This window comes from Lepidochelys olivacea, assembly GCF_965140295.1.
Source record: "Lepidochelys olivacea isolate rLepOli2 genome assembly, chromosome: 1".
NCBI classification, from domain to species: domain Eukaryota; kingdom Metazoa; phylum Chordata; order Testudines; family Cheloniidae; genus Lepidochelys; species Lepidochelys olivacea.
The window spans coordinates 216,262,657-216,280,541 of record NC_140411.1 but is presented as its reverse complement, the minus strand read 5'-3'; positions in this window follow the sequence as shown (position 1 = coordinate 216,280,541).

Genomic DNA, 17,885 nt, shown 5'->3' with positions numbered 1-17,885 from the left:
AGAACGGAGGGACCCGAGCTGCAGGGGAGCAGTTGGATAATCGGCAAGGTGACTCCTCCAGAGCAGGGGTGCCCCTCCTCCCGCTGCTCCACTGCCGTGTGCAGCCGCTGCTGCTTCTGTTTCCCCCTCTGCCCCAGAGCCACCCCTGGCCACGCTGCTCGAGACTGGGAGTGTCCTGTCTGCTGTGCAGAATGGGTGGGAAAGGGGAGGCTGATGTCAGGGTTTTCCTTTCCCCCCGCCCATGTACCCGGTCTCCGCTGAGCTGGGGTGGTGGGACAGGGGGAAATCCGTCTGTGCTCCTACCTCTCTGGGCCCACAGTGGCAGCTACCAATGGTGCTGGGGTCTGAACAAGCCTTCAGGTTCCTGATCCTGAGTGGTTTTTTAAAGAGACAGTTGCCCGACACACTCACTCAGGCACACACACACTCCCCTCAACACACACACACACTGCCCTCCCCCCCACACACACACACTCTGTCTAGGGTTGCCAGGTGTCCGGTTTTTGACTGGAACACCCGGTCGAAAAGGGACCCTGGCAACTCCGATCACCACGGCTGACTGGGCTGTTAAAAATCCAGTTGGCGGTGCAAGAAGGCTCCCTATCTGGCTCCACGAGGCTCCCGGGAAGCTGCCAGCATCTCCCCCTCGCTCCTCCTGCCACAGGGTCTCTGAGCACTGCCTCTACCCCCAGAACCAGTTCAGCAGCTCCCATTGGCCAGGAACCATGGCCAATGGGAGCTGAGGGGGCGGTGCCTCCAGGTGGGAGCAGAGCACAGAGCCACATGGTTGTGCCTCCACTTGGGAGCTGGAGAGAGATGTCTCTGCTTCCCAGAGCCACCTGAGGTAAGTGCCGCACGGAGCCTACACCTTAAAACCCCTCCTGCACTCCAAACCCTGGTCCCACCCCAGACCCTGCACCCCCAGCAGGAGCCCTCACACACACACACACGCATCCTAACCCCCTACCGCAGCCTGGAGCCCCCTCCTGCACCCCAAACCCCTCATCCCTGGCCCCACCCCAGAGCACGCACCCCCAGCCGGAGCCCTCACCCCTGTCGCACCCTAACCTCCACCCCAGGCGTTGAAAATGAGCAAATGAGTGAGGGTGGGGGAGAGTGAGCGACAAAGGGAGGGAGAATGGAGTGAGCAGGCGTGTGGCCTTGGAGAAGGGGCGGTGCAGGGGGCAGGGCAAGGGTGTTCGGTTTTCTGCAAATACAAAGTTGGCAACCCTAACTTTGTTACACACTCACTTCAACACACACACACTCCCCAACACACATGCTGTCTCTCACATACACACACTCTCTCACACATTCATACATACAGTCTATGATACACACTCCCCCCAACAGACACACACACACACACTTGCTCTCTCGCTCACTCGCTCACTCACTCACACACACACAACACCAGGGCTCCCTGCACCAAGGTCACTTTCCCCACCTGGGCTGGGCTGTGCTGTGAGGTGACCATCAGGAGTTGCTGCTTTCCGCCCTCTCCTTACGTAGCCCAGGTGGGGAAAGTGACCTGGATGCAGGGAACCCTGACATCGCTCCTTGCTCCCCCACCCTCACAGGCCCCTGGGTGTGCAGGGCAGAGGAGTAGCAGTCCCGGGGGGGATCGAGCAGCAATGCCTACTGCTCCATGCATCTAGGTCAGTTTCCCCACGTGGATGCAGGAGGGAGTGCAGGGATTAGGGGTGAAGGGGGGAGTGCAGGGGTTAGGGGTTAAGGGGGTGCAGGGATTGGGGTGCAGGAAGGAGTGCAGGGATTAGGGGTGAAGGGGGCACAGTGCAGGGGTTAGGGACAAACCAGGGGGTGGGGAGCCTGGGGAGCTCTCGGGGGCCATGGGAAATGTGGGGGCACCCATAGGGACCAGGGGCAATGGGGGGGCACCATGCCCAGGGGAGCCAGGAGCAATGGGGGAGAAGTCGCAATCACGGGGACCAAAATACAAGTTTGCCCAGGGCACCATTTTCCCTAAGGGCAGCCCTGCTTCCCCAGCATCACACTCGGCCACCATACTGTCCTGTGATCAAGGTTAAAAATAGCTCCTGGCTCTTGGGGAGAATGGATCCACTATTCACTTGTCACCCATTCTCCTCCTTCTCCTCTTCCTCATCCATTATGTCCTCCTCATTGTTGTCTGAGGTGGCCCGGGACTCAGACTCCTGGGAGGTATCCACACTGCTCCTGGGCGTCGTTGTGAGGTTGCCGCTGAGAATCTCATGCAGCTCATTGTAGAAGCAGCATGTCTGTGGTGCAGAACCAGAATGACTGTTCACTTCCCTTGTCTTCTGGTCCGCCTGTCAAAGTTATTCCATTTTGACACGGAACTGCTGTGTGTCCCTGGTGTAGCCCTTGTCCCCCATGCCCTGCATGATCTTTTTATAAATGTCTACATTTCTTCAGCTGGATCAGAGCTGTGCTTACATAGACTCATCTCCCCACTGACCAATAAGTCCCACCACCTTCTGTGTACTCCAGGCTGGAGCACGTTTTGGGTGTTGAGTCACCATGATCACCTGGGTTAGCAAGCTCTCCACGCTGATCAAAGAGGAAATGGGAATTCAAAGTTTCCAGGGCTTTAACAGGGGAGGGGCTGTTTCCTGTGTACTTGGCTGCTGTGCAGTGGAGTTTAAAACGATCTCCAGAGCAGTCACAGCAGAGCATTGTGGGACACCTAGATGCCAGTTCAGACAACTTACACAACACTGCGTCTACACTGACTCTTTGTTGACCCATCAACATCGAATCAAGTGCTACACCTCTCATGGAGGTAGAGTAATTAAGGCAACGTTACAGGTGAGTTAGGTCGGAGGAAGGGACTTGGCAGTGTAGAAACATATGTTATTAGGTCAACCTAAGGCAGTTTCTGTCAACCTAAGTTTATAGGGTAAACCAGGTTTCAGTCTGTTCCTGAAATCTCTCCCCCACCCCGGCCAACACCACCCGCAACTCATCACTAGATATCAGGGGAGAGCTCATTCAGACTTGGCTTACAAATGCAAGGATCTTGATCAATCTATGAGATTGCAGATGCAACTTCCAATGAATTCAGCACCCACCTTGTGTTACCAGTAGAGCTGGCTGGAAAATGTATTTTCCATCCCTTGGGATATTCCAATATTTTGACTTTTTTTTCCTGAATTGGGACCAAAAGTTGAAATTTTGATAATTCTCAGAAAATGAAAAGTTCCAAAAAATTTTGATTTGGAAATATTGAAATGAAAATTGTTGACATTTTGGATAAAAATGAAATATTCTGACATCCCCAAACTGTGGAAACAAAATGTCAATTAGAAATAAAACCTTGTGTTTAGAGCTGACACTTCCACTTACAATTACACTGCAATTCAAAATGATAATTTTGAAATATTGCTTCAGAAAACTGAAAGAAAAAATGTTGGAAATCAATGTTTTCCCATGGAAAAATCACCATTTTGATGAAACCACATTTTTGTCAGAAAATTTTTAATGAGCTCCAGTAACCAGATTGACTGATATAAGATTGTAATTTTTTCCCTCGAAAAACCATCCTTTCCCAAAGTCACATCCACATAATGTCTCACCAAGAGTCCACCAGAGAACATCATTTGTTGGATATTAGGTTGTATATTAGGAAAAACTTTTTCACTAGGAGGGCGGTGAAGCACTGGAATGCGTTACCTAGGGAAGTGGTGGAATCTCCTTCCTTGGAGGTTTTTAAGGTCAGGCTTGACAAAGCCCTGGCTGGGATGATTTAGTTGGGGATTGGTCCTGCTTTGAGCAGAGGGTTGGACTAGATGACCTCCTGAGCTCCCTTCCAACCCTGATATTCCATGATTCTATGATTTTAACACAAACACACATCACAATTTTTAGAGCTGTATGGGGATATATTTGAGGTCCTGCTTTGATTACAGTGTCACACATGATCAGCATTTCCCAGAATCTGCCAATTGACCCAAATTAGAATCTTTGCATCGTGACTGTTTCCTCTCTTGACTCAAGTATTGCAGTGTCTAGTCAAAAATGCATACAGGAGCTTCTAGGGCCTTTGAAGTGGAAGCTGATAGATCCAATGTCTCTCGCAGTGTTGGTGCTTGTGATACAGTTACCAGTGTTGTGCATGCACACATTGCTCATGCCCATGCTAATTGCACCCAGTCATTTTGTATCCTCTCCTCTTTCTGGTGATGATACTGGTGGCACTGATGGTAAAGTAAACCAATGAAAATAAAAGAACCTTTCAAGTGCAATGGAGCAGAGAGACCCCCAAGCTCTTTCTAGTCCAGGCAATGAGACAGGAAGCTCCTGCTTTGGAGAACTGGGTGGCAAAGAGTCCATCCTGGAGGTAAAGCAGGGAAGGTGAGTAAGACCAGGTTTTTAAAAGTGCTTGTACACAAGCTGAGCATTTTTTTCTTAGTCACAGTTGTTTAATGCAGTAATTCAAGTATGTCAGTGTCCAAACCAAGCTCTATAGTTAATGCCTGAGGCCTACTCAGGAATGATAAAGATGAAAGACCCATTTCTCTGAGCACATTGTGTAGGTGCAACATCCGTCGAACTAGCAGAGCGAGAACTTCCTTTGCGGTTTAAGCCGGAACATCGCAGAGCAAATAATTTTCCTCTCTCAGTTCATGCTGACCCTCTGCCGCTCTCTGTCTCCACTGAGGATTTTGAGACAGGACTAGATGGGTACGCCTCCTAAAGTTCTGTTCCAGGACTCCTGCTCGCTGATCCGAAAACACCTCCACAGGTATCATCTCCAAGTGCTTGTGGGGTCTTTCATTGTTAGGGAATGTAACTGCTGTAGGATTTTTCTCTTCAGACTAACTCAGGAAGTGTGTGTTGATGGGTGATGTTTTCAAAAGTGCCTAAGAACCAGATTGAAATCAGTGGGATTTAGGAGCCTAAATAACTTTTAAAAATCTGGCCCTAAGTGACTTATGAGCATAATTCTTATTGAAAGTCAATGGGACTCTAGCAGGGATGGTCTACCCCCTTTAAGGGCAGTAGGGACTAAAGGTCAACCACCCCCTGTTCTTTGGTATGGCTCTTCAAGGTTTGAGGAGTTTGGAAGGGTCTAGGAAGTGTCAGAGGAAGATACTGGGAAGAAGGAAGCACTCCTGGGGAAACAGTGTTTGGGGAAATCCATAGTTCTTCTGTTCCTTTAAGGGCCCAGGAGCAGAAGCTTTGTAATGCAGTGTGGGGCAAAATTCCCCTTTCTCACAGCCAACTGGGATGAGCCTTGGAGGGAGGGCAGCATTTATGCTGCCTGCTCCCTCATGAAAGGCAGACTCTAGCAGGAGGAGGACTGCTGCCCGCTGACCTCTCCAAGCCAACACGTGAAAGGACTGAGTAAAAAGGGGCTAGCTGGGGAGAAGCTGACTGAGAATCATAGAATCATAGAATATCAGGGTTGGAAGGGACCTCAGGAGGTCATCTAGTCCAACCCCCTGCTCAAAGCAGGACCAATCCCCAACTAAATCATCCCAGCCAGGGCTTTCTCAAGCCTGACCTTAAAAACTTCTAAGGAAGGAGATTCCACCATCTCCCTAGGTAACACATTCCAGTGCTTCACCACCCTCCTAGTGAAAAAGTTTTTCCTAATATCCAACCTAAACCTCCCCCACTGCAACTTGAGACCATTACTCCTTGTTCTGTCATCAGCTACCACTGAGAACAGTCTAGATCCACCCTCTTTGGAACCCCCTTTCAGGTAGTTGAAAGCAGCTATCAGATCCCCCCTCATTCTTCTCTTCTGCAGACTAAACAATCCCAGTTCCCTCAGCCTCTCCTAAATCGTATGTTCCAGTGCCCTAAACATTTTTGTTGCCCTCCGCTGGACGTTTTCCAATTTTTTCACATCCTTCTTGTAGTCTTGTAGAACTGCAGCTGGCCTGTATCAGAACCCAGCTCCAGGATGATAGCTGTGGAATCCTCACCTAAGGAGAGTGAGGATTTGAATTTTCACCATGCTTCAGGAAGAAGGGCTGGGGTCTTCTGAACTTGGTGAGAGAACACTTCTCTGAATTAATACCCAGGGCCAGAAGAAAGGTTAAACTCAAGGGGCTAAAGAAGAAGTTTTATATTCTGTAGGAAAGGTTAATAAAGGAGACCCCACAAAGGGGGTATCTACTTGGATTACTTGAGTCTGAGAAAATGATTGCAAGCACCAAGAGAAAGCTGAGTAGCCCACCTGCAGAGCCATGCAGGGCCAGAAGAGGGCATGCTCAAGGGCTGTACCCTGTTACAGGGACTTATGCTCCTAAATTTCTTGGTCTCTCTTGAAAATCCCAACCATTATTTTTATTTAAAAGGATTCCTCTTTATTTCTAACTTTTGTATTTCCCCCCCTCTTAATCTAAGCAGCACAAATGTGGGTTTTGGATGTATGATACTGGTCAATCCATGTAGCTAATAGTTCTGCATGTTTAACTGTGTGTGTGTTTTTTTTTTTGCCATATCCACCATATCTACAACACCACCAAAAATTGGGATATCAAGTTATTAGTAAAGTGTTTAGTACACAATCTGAAGAAAACTTGTTTTTAAAAAATCATTCCAATTTAACTTAGAAATGATCATAAATCCATTGACTGAGAATTTGCTGAGGGGGGCCATAAAAATATGGCTAATGGTAAACACCAGCTTATTTAATCTGGGGTGGGTTTCTAGTGAAGTGCCACTGAGAATCAACAATAGTTCCTCGCCTATTCAAGGTCTGATTAAATCATCTGAAAGAGAATGCAAGCAAAATGTTAATAAAATTTCCATCTCATATTGAATTGGAAGGCATTTGGAGCAGAAGTTAGAGGGTAGAAATATGGACAGGATCCAACAAAATGAAACTGAGACAAATTAGCTATCCCTATTCAATATACAATGGAGAAGCTTATGTTAATAGCCCTAGATATGGACTCATTGAGAGTCTGGGGAGGGGGTTTCAGTGGAAGATCTTAAATTCTAACTTCCCCTGCTGTTCTGCTATTCTGTGAGGTTTTTGGTCTTCAAGGCATGATGCAAGGCTCATCATTTTATTACTTCAGTTTCTTAAGGAGACTCTTAGCCAGGAATGGGGTTAGGTGAGATGTTTTCAGCTTTTCTCCCTTTAATAATGCGATGATTCTTTAAATTAATTAGGGTCCCTGGGTAACATGTTCAAAACATTGAAAATGATTTTTCAATGGGCCATAAGCTTCTAAGTCATTAAAGAGCTTCCGAAAAGGGATTCAGGAAAGCACTTAAGCATGTGACATTCAGGCATAAAACCCACTGCGATTCAGGAGTAAAAAGTAGACACAATTATTTTAGTTACTAAAGTCAGCCTGTACATGTGAAATTCTCTCTTTAGGGAGAAAGTGTCATTTTTACACTGCAATTTGTCAGAATAGAGCTACATGTAAAGTTCTTCAGAATATGGTACCTTAACTTTGCGTTTATATATTTTTCAGCATTTTTAAAACAAAGTTTTGTCTTCATGTACAATTTCTTCATGTTCTAATGTTTTTGTAAAATTTCCATCTTTTGATTTGCAATTTTGTAAATTGTGTTTGTTTGTTTTGCTTAAGTTATTGAAATGCATGAACAGCTTTAATTTCAGTTCAGCTAATTATTTTCTCTTGGAACATTAAATAGAGGTCAGACATTTTAAAGATTATAAGAAATACATCTCTCTGAGCTCCCTGCTCCAATTCTCTGCCTGGCTTCTCTCAACCAACCTATTGTGATATGAAATAGGCCTTGATATTATTTGTCTGCTCTGATGATAAATCAGTAGAGTCTGATTCTTCATGTAACTGCACCAGTTTTATTCTGGTGTAAGTCCATAGGTATCACTGGAGTTACACCAACATGAAACAAGTGTAACAAAGGGGAGAATCAGGCCCACAGATCTGTTGTCAGCCACTTCCATCCACTCAATCAGAGTGTAAACATTATATCCTTTAGCCCACCAGAAATGAGCGAGCAGGAAATAACCTACACCGAACTGAAATTTCACACTCCCACTCAACAGCAAATGTTGCAAAGAGCTGAGAAGACCAAGACCAAAGGTACTGTACATAACAAGCTGCTAACTCTGTACATGCTTTTATTTTACTGTCAAGAGTCAAACCTCTTGGTCCAATAACTTTCCTTAACTTAACCCCAGAATTACAATAAAAAAATCAATAATAATGGGGGAATTCAACTGTCCCCATATTGCCTGGGTATATATCGCTGCAGGACAGGTTGCAGAGATAAAGTTTCTTGAAACCTTAAATGACTGCTTCTTGGAGCAACTAGTCCTGGAGCCCACAAGAGGAGAGGCAATACTTGATTTAGTACTAAATGGAGCATAGAATCTGGTCCAAGAGGTGAATATAGCTGGACCGCTTGGTAATAGTGACCATAATATAATTAAATTTAACATCCCTGTGGTGGGGTAAACACCACTGTGGCCCAACGTTGTAGCATTTAATTTCAGAAAGGGGAACTACACAAAAATGATGTTAGTTAAACAGAAATTAAAAGGTACAGTGCCAAAAGTGAAATCCCTGCAAGCTGCATGGAAACTTTTTAAAGACACCATAATAGAGGCTCAACTTAAATGTATACCCCAAATTAAAAAAATAATAGTAAAAGAACCAAAAAAGAGCCACCATGGCTAAACAACAAAGTAAGAGAAGCAGTGAGAGGCAAAAAGGCATCCTTTAAAAAGTAGAAGTTAAATCCTAGTGAGGAAAATAGAAAGGAGCATAAACTCTGCAGATGAAGCGTAAAAATATAATTAGGAAGGCCAAAAAATAATTTGAAGAACAGCTAGCCAAAGACTCAAAAAGTTATTGCAAAAAAAAATTTAAGTACATCAGAAGCAGAAAGCCTGCGAAACAACCAGTGGGGCCACTGAACAATCGAAATGTTAAAGGAGCAGTCAAGGATGATAAGGTGATTGCGGAGAAATGAGATTTGTTGCATCGGTCTCCATGGTTGAGGATTTGAGGGAGATTCCCAAACCTGAGCAATTCTTTTTAGGTGACAAGTCTGAGGAACTGTCCCAGATTGAGGTGTCATTAGAGGAGGTTTTGGAACAAATTGAAAAACTAAACAGTAATAAGTCACCAGGACCAGATGGCATTCACCCAAGAGTTCTGAAGGAACTCAAATGTGAAATTGCAGGACTACTAACTGTAGTCTGTAACTTATCATTTAAATAAGTTTCTGTACAAAATGACTGGAGGATAGCTAATGTGACGCCAATCTTTAAAAAGGGCTCCAGAGGTGACCCCGGCAATTACAGGCCAGTAAGCCTGACTTCAGTACTGGGCAAACTGGTTGAAAATATAGTAAAGAATAGAATTGTCAGACACATAGAGGATGAATATAATTTGTTGGGGAAGAGTCAACATGGTTTTTGTAAAGGGAAATCATGCCTCACCAATCTACTAGAATTCTTTGAGGGGGTCAACAAGCATGTGGACAAGGGGGATCCAGTGGATATAGTGTATTTAGATTTTCAGAAAGTCTTTGACAAGGTCCCTCACCAAAGGCTCTTAAGCAAAGTAATCACTCATGGGATAAGACTGCAAAGAGCTACAAAAGGATCTCTCAAAACTGGGTGAGTGGGCAACAAAACGGCAGATGAAATTCAATGTTAATAAATGCAAAGTAATGCACATTGGAAAACGTAATCCCAACTATACATATAAAATGATGGAGTCTACATTAGCTGTTATCATTCAAGAAAGAGATCTTGGAGTCATTGTGGATAGTTCTCTGAAAACATCCACTCATTGTGCAGTGGCAGTCAAAAAAGCAAACAGAATGTTGGGAATCATTAAGAAAGGGATAGATAATAAGACAGAAAATATCATACTGCCTCTATATAAATCCATGGTATGCCTACATCTTGAATACAGCATGCAGATGTGGTCACCACATCTCAAAAAAGATATACTGGAACTGGAAAAGGTTCAGAAAAGGGCAACAAAAATGGTTAGGGGTATGGAACGGCTGTCATATGAGGAGAGATTAATGAGACTGGGACTTTTCAGCTTGGAAAAAAAGACAACTAAGGGGGATATGACAGAGGTCTATAAAATTATGACTGGTGTGGAGAAAATTAATAAGGAAGTGTTATTTTCTCCTTCTCATAACCCAAGAACTAGGGGTCATCAAATGAAATTAATAGGCAGCAGGTTTAAAATAAACAAAAGGAAGTATTTTTTCACACAACACACAGCCTGTGGAACTCCTTGCCAGAGGATGTTGTGAACGCCAAGACTATAACTGGGTTCAAAAAAGAACTAGATAAATTCATGGAGGATAGGTCCATCAATGCTATTAGCCAGGATGGACAGGGATTGTGTCCCTAGGCTCTGTTTGCCAGAAGCTGGGAATGGGCAACAAGGAATGGATCACTTGATGATTCCCTGTTCTGTTCATTCCCTCTGGGGCACCTTGCATTGGCCACTGTCGGAAGACAGGATACTGGGCTAGATGGACCTTTGGCCTGACCCAGTATGGCCATTCTTATGTTCTTGTGTTCTTGATATTACATGTCAGTATTCAGGAAGTTTAATGTATTTTCCTCTGATGTACCTGCCAATGGCATGTTACTGAAAGCTGATCATAGCCCAGCATGCAAAATGCAGGAACTAATCATGCATAGGAGGGAGAGGTCACAGACTTGGAAGCTAACAAAGGTGTCTGTCTGCTCTAGTCATTCTCATTTGCCCCCGGCTAAGTATCCAACCAGTCAGTTATTACTGGTCTGGATGAACTTGTTTTCTTTCTTTTCTCTGTAAAAGCCCTCATGTTACAGGTCCAATCACCAACTGTCTGTGGTCAGGAAGAAGCTTCCACAGTGGGCAGGCTATTCTATAACTGTCCATTATGTTAAATTCTCTTCTGAAGTAGTCTGTTCTACTCAGAGACAGTGTTCACTTTGCCTGTCTTGGTCTCTTCTCCTTTTGTTAGGTTCTCCCTCTCCATCACCACAGTGGAGGCTCATTGCGGCACTGCCTCTTGGGATCTTTTGCCTGCCTTTGCTGGTAACTCTGGGGATATTAAGCGCTCAGATGTGATACAGTAAACTGCAGGAGTTTACATAAGGAGTTCCACAGTTGTGCATACTCTTATCTGTGTAACTTTGGAAATATACAGTGAAATTTTGAGAGAAATTAGAATCTTCATCTTTTTTCCCTAATCACTGTTTTTTTCACTCTCTTTTCTACCCTCTTTTTTACTTCTGCCTCCCCATCACCCAATCAGGGAAATTAGATATAAAAATTATGTTAATGTTAAAAGTTTAATTACTGAAAAGTTACGGCAGGGAAAAGTTCACTCATTGCATATGCTGTCTAAGACAGAACTCTGTGGTGAGTTTGGGTTACTTTGCACCAAACAAGTGCAAAACAACCTCAAACCCAGTAGATACAGATCCTGGCAGATTCCCTTGCATAATTGGATTCTCAGGTGGTGGTGCAGAAATTCTAGTGACTCCTATGCCACCCACATCCTGGCTTCAGTGGTGTGGGCATAGCTGGGACATCTCTATAACACAATGTCATAAATATAAAGGGAAGGGTAAACCCCTTTAAAATCCCTCCTGGCCAGAGGAAAAATCCTCTCACCTGTAAAGGGTTAAGAAGCTACAGGTAAGCTCGCTGGCACCTGACCAAAATGACCAATGAGGAGACAAGATACTTTCAAAAGCTGGGAGGAGGGAGAGAAACAAAGTGTCTGTCTGTATGCTGCTTTTCCTGGGGATAGAACAGGAATGGAGTCTTAGAACTTTTAGTAAGTAATCTAGCTAGGTATGTATTAGATTATGATTTCTTTAAATGGCTGAGAAAAGAACTGTGCTGAATAGAATGACTATTCCTGTCTGTGTGTCTTTTTTGTAACTTAAGGTTTTGCCTAGAGGGATTCTCTATGTTTTGAATCTAATTACCCTGTAAGGTATCTACCATCCTGATTTTACAGAGGTGATTCCTTTACTTCTATTAAAAGTCTTCTTGTAAGAAAACTGAATGCTTTTTCATTGTTCTCAGATCCAAGGGTTTGGGTCTGTGGTCACCTATGCAAATTGGTGAGGATTTTTACCAAACCTTCCCCCAGGAAGTGGGGTGCAAGGATTGGGAGGATTTTAGGGGGAAAGACATATCCAAACTACGTTTCCCAGTAAACCCAGTTAAAGTTTGGTGGTGGCAGTGGAAATCCAGGGTCAAAGGATAAAATTAATTTGTACCTTAGGGAAGTTTTAACCTAAGCTGGTGAAAGTAAGCTTAGAAGGTTTTAATGCAGGTCCCCACATCTGTACCCTAGAGTTCAGAGTGGGGGAGGAACCTTGACACACAACAATCCCTAAATGCTGTAACAGCTTCTTTTGGTAGTTGGCAAATGGCAAAAATTAGAGGCAGCCTGCTCTAATTTATGTTGGGGACCAGCCTGTGCCCTGACAGCCCCATGACCAGAGAAGTAAAAGTAGTTTTTAAATCACCTTTACAGCATCTGTGCTGAGAGGTCTTCAGCTACAGTTCAGGAACTTGGTCATTGAATATTTGGATTACAAGTCATGCAGATAGATTTTTATCTTATTAAAAAATAGTTGCAACGTCAGTGAATCAACATAAGTAGGTAAATCTTAACTTCCTTGTTTCCAAAATTTTGAAGGACAGATCTTCAGGTGGTGTAAAATGTCAAAGCTCCATGGTATTTAAATTTCTAACTTTAACCATTAACATTAAATTAATATAAGCCTTTGCATTTCATAAAAGCTTTAATATTTTTCCAAAGCAAATTTAATATAAGTAGGTATAACTGAAATGTATAGGAAGGCAGTGATAGAGGAATAAATGTGCTTTTCCTGTTCTGTATTAAATAAAATTATGCATATTTCTATCTTCCTAACCATGCAGAAATCTCACATGGGACTGTAGCAGCTGGGGCCCCTCTTCCTCTGGATTTTTTTTGTTCACCTTTGATCCATTTCACTACAATCTCAGCATAACAGGAGAAATTGCATGGTTACTGCATATTCCAATAATTTCAATTGGATTTCTATTTTACCAGAAGAACAAAAAATAATGGAAGAATTTCAGACCTTGTCTCAAGACATGTCCAAATTCCAGTGGTGTGTTCCAAACAGCTGTGAAACATGAACTGTCCTTTCTGAATAACCACCCTCCCCAGAAATATTGGTGTAAAATATCTGTTTTACCTATTCAGATGATCATTGAAATGTCAGCAAAGTCACTCCTGCTGGGGAACTGAGGGGGGGATTTTATGGCCCTCATGGCTCTGGGAATAACTGACAATTCATTCACCCAAATGAAGTGTAGTGAATGGAGAAGGTAAAAAGGATCAGCTCGATATCTCCAGTGAAAGAAAAATAATTGCATACTGTCAATGCCTGTTATTTTAGGGCTGTTAGTTAAGCCTGGTGGAGCCTAGATACAGTTAATTCCACTGTGACACTGGATTCCCTGAATGTCTTTTTGTTTATTGTTTGCCTTTCCTTCCTGTTAGATTTTGCTTCTCCATCTTCCCCATGGCGATATGTTGCAGTGATTCTGGGGATCCTCTGTGTAGTATTGTTGGGAGCTGTGGGGTTCCAGAGTGTCAAACGTAAGTATTTTCAGGAAAAACAAAGAAAAGATTCCAGAGTCTCCAGAAGTTTCAGCAAAGGGGTAAGTGTTGCTGACAAATTTCAGGTGACTTGAGTGATCTCAGATCAGTTCAATTTTTTTTTCTACCAATATCACTTTTATGAAAGTCTTCCCCAGGCAAATATCTTGCAGGTCTCAGGGTGGCTTGGATGTGGTCTAAAACCATTATCAAATGGCATGATCATGAGCAATGCACTAACAAAATCAATCTATAAAATGTATTTCCTGTTGAAGGAGACAACTGCAGCCTTTGCCCAGAAAACTGGATACAGCATGAGGAGAACTGTTACCACTTTTCTACTGAATGGAAAACTTGGCAAGAGAGTCAAGATTATTGTTCTTCTCGGGGCTCCAGACTTTTGAAGATACACAGCAAAAAAAAACAGGTAGAATTCAATTGTGGGGACTTTTCAGGCTACAAACAGCAGATTAGTCAGACAAGGAGAACAATATTTGATTTCATGTCTGTAGTGTTGCATGGAAGAACCTGATTTGACTCCATGTTCTGGCATCTCAATTTCCGGGTTGCGCAGGTCTGGGAACACTGCAATTACAGTTCAGCTGGTGCTTAGAAAAGCAGGTCCTCACAATGGTCTGCAATGACTCTCATTAAGTATAAACAGGCACTGTCAGTCCCGTCTCCTCCCCACCCCAAGAGGCCTACTTACTCAGAAAGAGCAGGCGCTAAACGGATAGAGTTAAAAGTCCAAATACTGATGTGAGACTAAGACAATTTTTGATTGTTCCCATACAGGATTTCATAAAGCCTCTAGCATTTTCTTATCACTGGATCGGATTATTCCGTAATGGGATCAATGAATCCTGGGTTTGGGAGGATGGCACAGCTCTAACCCTTAACCTGTAAGTCTCTGGCATGCCTAGTTAGGGGCATTAATAACAACTTCTGACTTTGCCAGTACATGCCAGTTAACAGTACATGTATGTTTCATTTCCAGGTTTGCAGAACATCCAGATTTTAATAGCGGTGACTGTGCAGCTTTCAGAATTGGAGAAGCCCACTCCTATGTTTGTACACAATCAAAACCCTATATTTGTGAGCAGAGGGCCACTTAGAGGAAGCCTGTTATACCAGCATAAGAAAGACTGGAGAAAGACACTGAAGCTTCTTCAGTGGCCCTCAGTGCCTCACTGAGGCACAACAATTCATGGAGCTCTTGGTAACTGGAACTTTTATGCTGCCCTTTAACAAGGGGCGGCATGTGCTCCCCTCCTTGGCTGACCATGGACCTGTTTCCTCCCCACCCCTTTTGAGGTGATTAGTGCAGCTAGCTGCTTGAGGAAGGAGCACATCTTGTTATGCGGGGAAGAGCAAGAACTACAATAGCCATTCCCTGCTTGCACACTCATGCAGAAACTGATCAAAAATCTTGTCCATAATAAATCATCTCCATTTTCTGACAGATTTTCTTCCCAGCTGAAAATTACTAGTTGTATATAGATGGTTCTTGTTACCGAGAGATATGCATAGAAGTCGCCATTTTGTGGGTCGGTCTTATTAGTCCTGATTAAACTGACCATATTTTTGTTGTTTAAAAAAGTGTCCTAGTTTTCTATTATAATGCTGTCATAAAGTGGGCTATCTGGGACACGGTGTGGGGAGGAGCATATACAAGACAGTCTGGAGTGGGTGGGGGAAAGAGGATGAAATTAATTATTTTCCTCCAGTAAACTAAATCCAGCTAGCTGCAAGATTCCATAACTTCCTCTGGAGATAGACAGAGATAAGCTTGACATGAACTTTGAACTACTTTTTATTGTTATATTTAAGGAAAAACTTCAGTGATTGGTTATAACAACTTAGGGCCACATAATCTCTTCTGTGCTAGAGAAGTGCAAAAAGATTTTAAAATGTACTACAAAATTGAGCTTTGTAAGTTAATAAATATGTTTCTACTAATAAGAAGTTTGTAGTAATCAACAGTGGGCATAGCTACAAATACTCATTGAAGAAATTGCATATTCTTATGTAGATGTAGAATGCTTCACTACTGTATACATAGCAGAATCTACAGTAAAGAGTCATGATGTACATAAATATATAGCAATTTCTTCAAGATCTTTGTGTCACTGTTCAGAGCAACTGGACCTTTATACCTCCTCGATGGTTCAGCAAGGGCACCCACTCTAAGCTCCTGGCTCCTCAGCCATCACCTCTTTTGGATGGAGATGTGCATCTTTCTCCCTCCTGACTGGAATATTTCTGGATTGCACAGTTCTATGCATATACTGTGACCTCCCCAGCAAATTCAGACTGCCTAAGCCAGCCTGCTTTACTTTTATCCTCAGAGACAGTAAACAGTGTAATTGCCCACAGTTAAGTTACCACACAGCTCTTGCTAAGCAAACACATTCTTAAGGTGAAAGTATTACAGAGAAAACATTAAAAACAATAAAAGAACCTATATGCTTGCTAATAAGCTTACCAACTACAACAAGGGCTCTGGCCCGTGAACAGTTCTTCAAACACTACACAGAGGTTTCTCCTATGGTCACAAGGTCATCACAATTTTTGCTCAGAACCAGCACATCCAGTCTTATGGGGCCTCAGTAGGCCAAAGTCCTTCTAGCCTTTCTCTCAGGATTGGGGCATCCCTTGAACCAAATTCCCTGTCTGCTTGATGGAGCGAAAGAAGGCTTTAAGTCAGTTTGAACTGAGGCTATTTATTTAAAAGTCCTTTCTTTGTTGATTGGTCCCCAGAAATAGTTTGTATCAGTATTTGCTAGACTATCCAGGTGGTGGTATCTCTCTGGAGTTGCTGAGTAAATCTGTTTAATCATCTCCCACTGTTCTTAGTTCCCGGAAGCTGTGGTCCCACTCCTCCATGGAATTACATACAATCCTTCATCCACAATGACAAACTTAGTTCAATAAGGTTTGTCCAGGATATTGTTATATCTCTCACACTTTGCATTCAAAGATGCATTTGAAAATGTCTGCTGAATCCTTATCTACTCACAGAAACATTCTTATTTTCCTAGACTAAGGTGCAGTTTTCTTCCTATAGCAAATTACTGCTATCACATAAAACTCTTAATTGGAAGATCTTGATATGTTCCATCTTCTGCAATGACTCTTTCAGGGCCTGATCCAAACCCCATTGAAGTCAATGGGAGTCTTGGATCAGACCCTCAAACAACACAATCATTAAAAATAGAGGTGGATGAAATTTTCAAGATACACAACTTTCTTTTTTTTCCCTGTCCTTGCAAATTTCAATGAAAAAATAAGTTAGATTTTTTGACATTCTCAAGAAAAATGTATCCTATTTTTCAACAAGCTCCATAGCTGACTGAAACATTTTGAAATTGAAAAATGTTGATGTTTTTGTAAAAATTTCATATTTTAATTAAAAATTTGGATTATTTTTTAATCTCTAACTTAATTTTGTCATTCACTTCAGTCCATTAATGTAGCTTGACTGTCAGATCCCAAGGCTAAATTTCAGGACTGGTAGTTAGAAAAAAGGCATATTTTTACTTGTAGATAGAGCAAATTTGCTCTGAAATCACACAGACACAATAAATATGGGACTCCACAATGACATTTGTGCTATCATTTCTAAGAGCAAAACAGCATTTGAATTAAGTGCATTTATCATTTGAACCAGCAGCCTCTGTGTTTTTTGATCCTACCCTGAAATGCCAAAATAATACAAGAGACAGATAGTTCCTGTGGTGTTTCCAGCCCAACCAGAAGCAGAAAGCACTGGAAATCTAATGTTGGAAGTCTGCTTTCTCACAAGATTTGCAGACATGAGAAGTTCAACTTTTGCCTGCTTATCCAAACTAAGCCTCCAATCATTTTCTCATAAGATTTGTATATCACTAACTATAAGCAGTAACATAAACATCAGCCAAAATAATCCATATATATTTTAATGGATTCAGTCTTCTCTCAAGCTGGTAATAAGGAGATACATTGTACTCAGAGCTGGTTGGAGAAACTTTCACAGAACCATAGAATCATAGAATATCAGGGTTGGAAGGGACCCCAGAAGGTCATCTAGTCCAACCCCCTGCTCAAAGCAGGACCAATTCCCAGTTAAATCATCCCAGCCAGGGCTTTGTCAAGCCTGACCTTAAAAACCTCTAAGGAAGGAGATTCTACCACCTCCCTAGGTAACGCATTCCAGTGTTTCACCACCCTCTTAGTGAAAAAGTTTTTCCTAATATCCAATCTAAAGCTTCCCCACTGCAACTTGAGACCATTACTCCTCGTTCTGT